A 10,436-nucleotide genomic window follows, 5' to 3' on the forward strand; every position below is an offset into this window, starting at 1 on the left:
ACAACTCATATAACACAGTGATCCTTCCACAATTAAACTATCTTTACTAAGAAGGGTCCAAGCAATCATTAATTGTTTAAATTGCAATAGTCCCCAAAGTAGTGAATGTCTGTCTTCCAAAGAGTAATAGATTCTGCCCCAACAAGTACAAATTCCAAAATATGAATGCAACTAAGCAATTTAAAAAAAAAAGTAACAGAGGCTTACTTGATTATACTCAGGTAGTCTAACAAACCAAACCAAACCAAACCAGACCAAACAAAACAAAACAAAAAAACAAAAACAAACAAACAAACAAAACCCCCAACAAAACCAAAAACAAACAAACAAACAAAAACCAAAACGCATCTCCCCTTCCCAAAAAGCTCCACCAAACACAAACAAGTTTTCAGGTTCCTTGAGATTTTTGATTCACATTCGGAAACAGTATTCAGTTTCAGTTAAAATATTATTTTAATAGCAGAAGTATGATTTCATGTACTCAACTGGAGCGGAAAAGGATAGATTATTTCTGATATAAATAATTTGTGATACAGTATTAATTTATCATTAATTCAGTAGTCCTTTTATATTTCAACCCTTAAGAAGAACCCAGTAAAGGAACCAAAATTCTAGGAATACAATGAAACTATCACCACACTTCTGTTTCAAATGCTATGCATGGATCTGCCAAAAGAGTACTTTAAACTACAGAAAAACAGAACTTAGGTGTTTTATTGAGTTCTTTTATGAAAAAACAGAGGAATAGCAATGACAGATTTTTGTAATTCAACAGTTATATTAGTTTTGTTTGTATACATCATATTCTCAGAAAACCTGAAATCTATAGGCAGAAAAAAATACTCCAAACTCAAAATTCATGGTGATTAAGTAAACAATAAGTACTGTCCAAAACCAATAGAAAATATCAATTATCCCTATTCCCCATATTAAAACATCTTTTGAATCTAGTGATACTTATAGTAGCATCACTTCTAGTACATTCAACAAGAATTAAATCTGAATATTTTATAATATCAAACCATAACTCATTACGATGAAAGTAGGTGTTCCTAAACAGCAGAGAATTATAAGATCCAGATAAAAATGTAGGAAGACAATTTTGAATTAACTCTGGTATGGATTGCCAAACAATCTTGGCACCTCAAATACTTTTCTGCACGACAATTATTTGTTAGATAGTAATCAGAAAGTTTAGACCATTATATCAAGACATCGTTAGTGGCAAAAGATTGCAGAGATTATTTTTGTCATGGTTCTGCTAAGAAGCTTTCTCTGTTTTTTGGAAAAAAATAGCAAGCATGGAGTTAATCAACAGTTAAAAAAAAAGAAAAAAGACCTTCTTCCCCTGAATCTACAAGTAAAGCTTCTGTAAATAAGAATAATCAACGGCAATTACCAATAATTTACTCCCTAGGATTGTTGAAAAATACTATACAGAAATCTGTCATAACCCTGCCCATTGATTAAAATACCAGTGAGAAACACATTGTGGGACAATGCGTATCAGTATAGATTGTTGTTAATTGCCTTCTGTTGTAACCTCTATACACAGCAGGTCAGATTGTGGTCTCACATACGTCCTTGTAATCTCAGTGAAGTTAATGATTAATGATTTGCATGGGCATATCTGGAAGAAGAGCTGGGCTTTGAATAGCCAGAGACGCTGCAGTTTGACATACACAAGTGAGCTCTGTCTTACCATGCATGTGATATAGTTTTCAATCTTTATTCTAATTAAAAAAAAGTAAAGTAGAATCCCTAGAGACATGCAATATCTTAGCCTTGTTTTCAGAATTATGAGGGAACAGTATAGCACATTTTCCCTTCTACAAGTAGACTTACTTGAGATTCTAAACCAAGTGTTTTAAACCAAAATGAGCCCATATGCACCCTTGGAGAACCAAAGGGATGGAGGAAGCCAAAGAAATAGGAACTCTCCATGGAAAAAAGCCAATTTGGTTTTGTTTGTTGCCACTAAATATTTAAGGACCTTTCAATTTTAGGAATCATGCAGCCTTTTACCCCATTTGCAGGTCCCTGCATCATATATAGTTTTAGAATTCTTGGATTGATAGTAATGGAAGATGAATTTTTAAAAATGGCAGACTTTTAAAGGAACAAGCAATCTGCGTATCCCAAATTGCATTTTCTGTTTGATTATCTACCTTTCTATATGACTCTGTCATATTCTCACACAACCTATTTACTCTTGTCCAGTCTTCCGCTCTGGCTGAAGAGCACAAAGACTATGTAAGTACATGAGATTTAAGAAAAGAAAAAAAATCCTTTAACCTTATTCATCTTTTTCTTTGACTGTGACATGGTCTTACTAGATACATCATATGTAGGAAATAAAAGAAAGATATTTAAGTTGTTGGAACAAATCTGCAATGCATATGCAGTTTAGGAAAGGAGAATTGTTTGAGCTGTCTCTGACATCATACCTTCAGAAATTAAAATTTAAGACACAATTACATGAAATTTATGTTTTGTAATCACCATATCAGTAATTTTCCCCATTGGTCTAGCTCTCACGTTTCCCTCCAGTCTTGTGGTTGGGGTTATTAGGTGGGGTTGGTTTGTTGGTTTTAGGTGGATTTTTTCTTTTTCCCCTTTTTCTTTTGTAAAATATTTGCACAAACCCAGAAAAGAATCCACTTCTGTTTCCTAATTCTTAGGACACCTGTCTTTGCTGATATTTCTTGTTGCTGTTTTAAGCTTGGAATGTCTTCTAGAAAAAAAACTTCAAGATCTATGGTAGGGAGAAGAAATATTTTTATTACTACTTGTTCCTATCTTCTGAGGTTTTTAATGAATGAATTAATGGATGAGTGGCATCAGATGCTGAGATCAAGCTGTGAAATGAAAGAGCTACTGAAGAAGCAGAAAATGGAGAAGAGATGGACTACTGCTGTTACTAGTTTTATGGGTAAAGAAAAAATTGACATTGCTGCCAGGCAAATGCAATAAAGCTGAACGCAAGACGATAGGGAATATTCTCAAACATATATTCATCCCTAAGGCACAGTGGAAACACACAATCATTTGCTGATATGAATTGTCATAATCCAAGTAGTTTAACAGAATTGCAGCTATTCAAATTAGCTCATTCTCTTCAGAACTTCCTAAAAGTCACTACCATAATGGTAATCCTTTCCGGAACTTCTGAACAACTTACACTAACTGGATGAGTAAATGCTACAATGTACAATAACAAAAGAGAGGAGGGTTGTGTATCGCAGAAAGTCTTTTGCAGACTAACAGGCACAGAAAAGTAAATTGAAACTGAGAAGAGTATTTCAAAATACATAATGCTCTGAGTCACAGACTTTGGGTTATAAGTTTGGTTCTGAAGAATGAAAGACCACAGAAGCCAGAGGATGATCCAAAAAAAGTATCCATTTTTTCATCATTATCTTTTTATAATAAATGCTCAGTCCCCTATTTAAAGATAGATTTACAGGTTGTCAAGAAAACTAATTAATGATGTGAATAGTAGTGCCTCCACTGTGAAAAAAAAACACATAGCAGGTGTTGATGGAGACAAAAAAAAAAAGAATGTGTCTAGCATTTTTCCACACTGAAAGGGAAGTGATAAAACTGTTTTCAATTTTCATTTGTTTTAGTATAAAAAGATTACAAATTCTGATAGACAAATATTTTTAAATTGAGAATAGACGAAAAGGTTCTGCAATTGTAAGTCACCTGCTGTCCTAGTTTTGGCTAGGATGGAGTTAATTTTCTTCCTAGTAGCTGGTATGGAGCTGTATGATTCAGTGTGAGAACAATGTTGATAACGCGCTGATGTTTTGGTTTTTGCTCAGTAGTGCTTACTCTAAATCAAGAACTTTTCTGACTCCTCTGCTTTGACAGCAGACAGATGCACAAGAAGCCAGGAAGGAGCACAGCTGGAACAGATGACCCAAACTGGTCAAGAAGATGTTCCATACAAAAGAATGTCATACTCAGTGTATAAACTGAGGGGAGTTGGCCAGGATCTGTCAATCCTTGCTCCGGGAAGGGCTGGGCATTGTATTGTAAGTAATTGTATTGTGCACCACATTTTTTTCTTGGGTTTTATTCCTCTCTCTCCTTTTCATTACAATTTATTATCATTATATTATACTTTGTTTCAATTATTAAACTGTTCTTATCTCAACCCACGAGTTTTACTTTTTTTCGATTCTCCTTCCTGTCCCACCTGGGAGGTGAGAGTGAGCGAGCAGCTAGGTAGTACTTAGTTGCTGTCTGGGGTTAAGCCATGACAGTTATACAGTTTAGAAGCAGTTCTTCCAAGCTCCTCATGCAGAATGATCAAAACCAGTAAGCCAACAAACTGAGAATATTAAAGAACACCTCAACATAAAGTCATCATAATCATAGAATAGAATCATAGAATCGATAGGCTTGGAAAAGACCTCCGAGATCATCGAGTCCAACCCTTGGTCCAAATCCAGTCCATTTACTAGATCATGGCACTCAGTGCCACGTCCAATCTGCGTTTAAAAATCTCCAGGGATGGTGAATCCACCACCTCTCTGGGCAGCCCATTCCAATGCCTGATTACTCTCTCTGTAAAGAATTTTCTCCTGATATCCAACTTAAATTTCCCCTGGCGGAGCTTAAGCCCGTGCCCCCTTGTCCTATTGCTGAGTGCCTGAGAGAAGAGACCAACCCCCACCTGGCTAGAACTTCCCTTCAGGTAGTTATAGACGGTGATGAGGTCACCTCTGAGCCTCCTCTTCTCCAGGCTAAACAACCCCAGCTCCCTCAGCCTCTCCCCATAGGACTTATGCTCCAGTCCCTTCACCAGCCTTGTTGCTCTTCTCTGGACCCGCTCCAGCACCTCAATATCCTTTCTGAACTGAGGGGCCCAGAACTGAACACAATACTCAAGGTGTGGCCTCACCAACGCAGAGTACAGGGGAAGGATCACTTCCCTGCTCCTGCTGGCCACGCTATTTTTGATACAGGACAAGATCCCATTGGCCTTCTTGGCCACCTGGGCACACTGTTGGCTCATGTTGAGCTTCCTGTCAATTAGTACCCCCAGGTCCCTTTCTGCCTGGCTGCTTTCCAGCCACTCTGTGCCCAGCCTGTAGCGCTGCAGGGGGTTGTTGTGGCCAAAGTGCAGGACCCGGCACTTGGCTTTATTGAACTTCATCCCATTGGAATCAGCCCATCTCTCAAGTCTATCCAGATCCCTCTGCAGAGCCCTCCTGCCTTCCAGCAGGTCGACACTCCCTCCCAATTTGGTGTCATCAGCAAATTTGCTGATGATGGACTCAATCCCCTCATCTAAATCATCAATAAAGATATTAAACAGGACTGGACCCAACACAGACCCCTGGGGAACACCACTGGTGACCGGCCGCCAGCTGGATGCAGCTCCATTCACCAGCACTCTCTGGGCCCGACCCTCCAGCCAGCTCCTAATCCAGGAGAGGATACACTTGTCCAAGCCATGGGCTACCAGCTTTTCCAGGAGTATATTATGGGAGACAGTGTCAAAGGCCTTGCTGAAGTCTAGATAGACCACATCCACAGCCTTCCCCTCATCCACCAGGTGGGTCACCTGATCGTAAAAAGAGATCAGGTTGGTCAGACAGGACCTGCCCCTCCTAAACCCATGCTGAGCTTACATTATTTACTGTGGGATGACAACACATAGATGCACCAGAAACTGGTTTCATTATCATTTGAGCAATGCCAAGGTTAACATCATTTGATGTTCAAGAACAGTTTTAATGCAAACTCCATCTGGAGCTCCTGGGCAACAGCAATTCTCCTACGCTATTCAGCTGCTGTTCAAGCAGCGGGAGCAGAAGAGGCATCTGCACTGCTAATACACAGAAAGCAAACAGGCTCTTTGTAGCCAGCAATGTTTTACCTTGATGTTTAGATGGCATAAACTGATAGTTGTTTCCACTACTATTAAAAAATAATCTTAAAGAAAAAAAACCTAGAAAATATAAAAGTATCTTCCACTAGATAGAGTGAGATTTAAGGAGGGAAAACAAACACAACCCAATAGATGGTTGTTGGCAATCTACTTTGTAACAGCTTTGTGATGGAAACTAGTCAACTGACGCTGCCTAGACATGTCTTTTTCCCGTGAAAATATCAGAAATCATACCATATTTTAATGAGTTTGGAGGTACAGTGGTGTGTGTGGATAGGTAGCTTTAAATCAAACCATTACTGAAATAGTGTAGGAAGTAGTATTTTGGATGTGGGTATTCCATGCCTTTCTGAAATACACTCATTTAAGACATTTCATGAGCAATAAATAACCTTGTTGAGATCAGATGTGACTTGAGAGGATGGACTTATTCACATTCACACCATTTCCAATACAAAACAAACAACCCCAGCCACCCCACCTCCCTCTGAAATCTTAAAAAAATCTCTTTGTAACCAAGTAATTTATTGCAAAATTTATTGTCTACAAGATTTTTCAGCACAGTCTTGCTGATACACAGAAGATTGCCACACATAAATTACAACAAACCTTACACACGTATTATCTCCTCCGAGCAATAAGCAAAAGGTGTCTTTACACTTTCAATGATGGAAAGGCAAAAATAAATATTAAACTGGATGTCTGACAGTTGATATTAAAATTGAGGCCAAATGCTATCCGGCAAAACTGTCAGAGTTATTCAGCTTCAACTCTTAGCTTACTTCTGATTATTCATGTTTTTCTAAAAAGATTGGGCTGCCACCATTATTATATTTATTTCTTTTTTTTTTTTTTACATAGTAAAAAAAAACTGTACCTGAATTTCTACTGACATATTTTTTCCCAATACAATGGGAAAAAAATTACAAAAAGCTATAGACATTCATTAACCTTCCAGACAGAACTAAAATTATCCCATTCTCTCCTTCTCTTGCAGGATAATGGCAGCAAAAAGATGTTCAAGATGGAACATCTCGATACATCAAAAAGATGTACACATGGAAGAGAAGGTAGAGACTGATGTTAGGTCTGTGTGCTTAAATGCACACTATAAAAACTAAATCATGTGAATTACAGTTTATCATCTAAATGGATATTTGCAATCAGATCAGACTTCAACATAACCACACACAAAAAGGACATGAATGTCTTTTCCAGGGTGGTCATTTCTTTATAACAGGCTTAAAATTCTAGTAAGAGTAAATTCTATTATCACTCACATGGAGAAAATATACCATGTTCATCTGATCCAGTGTTGCAATTAGATCTCCATGCCTTTACAGAGATACAGTGCTGCACTTCGAAATTGCTCTGGCACTGTCTTGCTCTGCACTCCAGATTCAGCAGCCACCGCTTTCAGTTTTGCTATCTCTAAGATCTTAGTCACTTGTCCTTCCAACTTGGCGGAAGTTGAACTCTAGATCACAGTCGATTTATTCATTGACGTTGTTGTTCTGCTGCTTAAAAAAAAAGGTACAAGCTGAGGGTTCAATTACAGAGGGCAGTTGCATTGCCCCAGGGGGTGGAGAAACTTATAAACTGTGAATCAGAGTTACAATATGCCTCCTATTTCTCCTCTTCTGTAAAGTCATTGATGTATCCCTCTACACCACTCCTATACTTAATTATATACTAAGGCATGTATAATTAATTAATTATACATGCTCTGATACAGCTGCACTGGCCCAACACTGGGAGGAGAAAAGCTGAGCCTACCACCTGTGCAGGAGGGGAAATAATAGTTCTATTGAGCCTGTCTTTGCCTCCCTTGTTGTACTGTTCTTAGATTATTCCTTTAAAAAAGGAAAAAGGAAAAAAAAAGTTAGAAAGTAAGTGCTTTTCTGAAAGTTATTCTTTATTTTACTGGACTTCAGATCAAACTTTTAGTTTGGAATCATGTAGGTGTAAAATTAGTTTATCTACCAGGATATACATTTTCTCTCAAGGGATGTCTGACAATCTGTTACCACAGTGTATAATGGAGAGGGTAGGGGGCAGATCACAGGCCAGATTGTTAGCTAGTATAAAAGAGGTGTTAACGCCGTGACTTTAATAGGGCTACGTCAATATCCACCAGCTTAAGATTCTCTGTATCACAGCCCGTAGACCACTTGTGGCTTGCAAAGCCTTTGTATTCAGTTCACAAAGGGACTTTTTAATTGTGGCTATACTTGACAGGATCATAAAAATGTACTATTATCAGTTTACCCAGTGATTCTCTAACATTCCTAAGGATTAACCTCTCTCTTTGGAAGCATACAGAGTGGTGAGAAAACCTTCTCAGCTAAATCCAAGTTCAATTCAGAGGTGACTACTGGAAACTTTCATTAAACCATTTGTATTGTGATAACTCATTTTGAACCCATGCTGTTCTTAATTTATTAGCAAGGCAATTTAGCTGTGAAGATTCCATCTCTGAGTAAATTAAGAAAATACGTTGATTTTTTTTTAAAGTAGGTTTTTATATGTAATATATCACTTTATAAATGGAAGACAAAAAAGCAACACAATTTATGTAAATTTTGTGATGCTATTCTGAGGCTAATGTTTGTTAAGGATTGCAGCATAAACAAAACTTTCAGGATTCCTACTTCATATACTAATTATTAAGTAAAGTTCATTAAAGTATAGGAAATATTTAACATGGAATTATTTCCATGGAATGGAAATTTTCAGCGTTTATTTATGACAGAAAGGTGGCCTTGCTCTCTAAAAGTTAGTAGAAAAATAAAACTGAATGTCTTTACCCAACTAGAGTTGTAGTGGCTTCTCTAAAGTTTGCATGCATGCCATGTTTGCTAATTCTTCCTAAAGAATAGTATTCAAAATATTAAGGACTTAAAAGATGTAGTACAGCTCTCCCAGGCTCCCTGCATAAGGTTTTCCTCCCCTCCAGATCATACCTAATAATAAAGAAATTAGAGGATGCCTATTTTGTGTTAAGTAGTTGTGGGGGTTTGTGGCTAAAAGCCATTAATGCTTCAAGCTTCATCCTATATACCCCTCAAACCCCTTCACCACATAGTAAAAACTTTTTTCTTCTCCAAATAAAAGCTGTATCTGCATATGTGAAACTTAGAGAACAGCTGGGTCACTGAGAAATTATCAAATATTGTGTAAGATGGCAACATGAAAAATGTTTATGTTGGAATAACTTTTCCCCAAGAGATGAATGCTCTCTGGCAGCCAGTGGAATGATCCCCAGATATCCATCACTCCCATGCTGTTGATATATTAAACTAATATGTACCAAATTCTCGGTACAGAACATACATATGTCAGAAGTTGACATCAGCTAGGAACAGATAATCCTCTGGAGGCAGAATCAGTCAAGTAATTTTGTTGAACTCTCTTGAAGTTATGCAGATTTCTTGGGCAATATGGCAAAAAAATTAGAGTGGCAAAGCTCTAGTGTTATTAACAACAGTATGTTATCCTAACATAATAAGTTTAAAAATAATGAAAACTTATTACAAGGCTGCTAAAGATTCCTGCAATTATATTTTAATAAAAACTTTTTTTGAAATATTCAATGTTAACCAAATTGGCTCTAGAGACTAGCTTCAATTTTCATTTCTCTTTGTTTTTTATTGCTAAGTCTCTGCTGCTGGAGACATTACTGTTTTAATGATGCTGATGTCCAATAGACCACAAAGAAGAAAATATTTTGGTTTCTTTTTAGTATGTGGGTATTCTAAATCATTAATATACATAGCTGTATATCTTCCAGAAAATCTCCTCAGTGCTCAAATCCAGAGTGAAAATTTAGCAGAAAAATCCTAAATTTTCTTCCTGTTATTCTTTCTTTGTATATGCAGCTATTGATACTAGTTGAGCCCATTTAAGATGATGGTCAATAAAATTTATGTGCTTTTATGAATACTTTGGTCTTCAAATAAATAATAAAAAAACCCTCTAGAAATAACTTACTGTAAACTTACTGTAATGTTATAATAAAATTTCTTCAAATCTTGCTTCTTCATACAGAACCTTTTTTTTTTCCCAGTTTATGCTATAATTTCTTCCTGTTCTACCAGCAAAATACATTAACTTATTTAGTATTTCAAGAAAGAAACTAAGCATCAAATAAACAAAAGAAACACACATTATCACACATAAAAGTTTGTGCAACAATTTAGAACTTTACCTTTCCAGTCTGTTTCACTTTGATTGACTCTAGACATAAGAGAGTTATGAAGACTGTCTAGAGCAAAACCTGAACATAATTTTTGAGCTTTTGCTTAAGTTGCTACTCTTTTGTACCACGCATATATTTTATTTCTTATGGTAAAAGACAAAAATGAAACCTGACTCAAATTGAAAACTCAAATAAATTCACTCAGAATTTTGAGTTGAGTCAAACAATTCCAAACACTGAAGAATAGATGCAAACTATTCACTGCTTATGTAGAAAAAACTTGTTCAATGGAAAATGAAAAAGTATCCCATTTTAGTGTTTCCCATTTTATCA

The sequence above is a fragment of the Pipra filicauda genome, unplaced genomic scaffold, assembly GCF_003945595.2.
Source record: "Pipra filicauda isolate LSUMZ 115617 unplaced genomic scaffold, ASM394559v2 scaffold408_size862398_pilon, whole genome shotgun sequence".
Lineage (NCBI taxonomy): Eukaryota > Metazoa > Chordata > Aves > Passeriformes > Pipridae > Pipra > Pipra filicauda.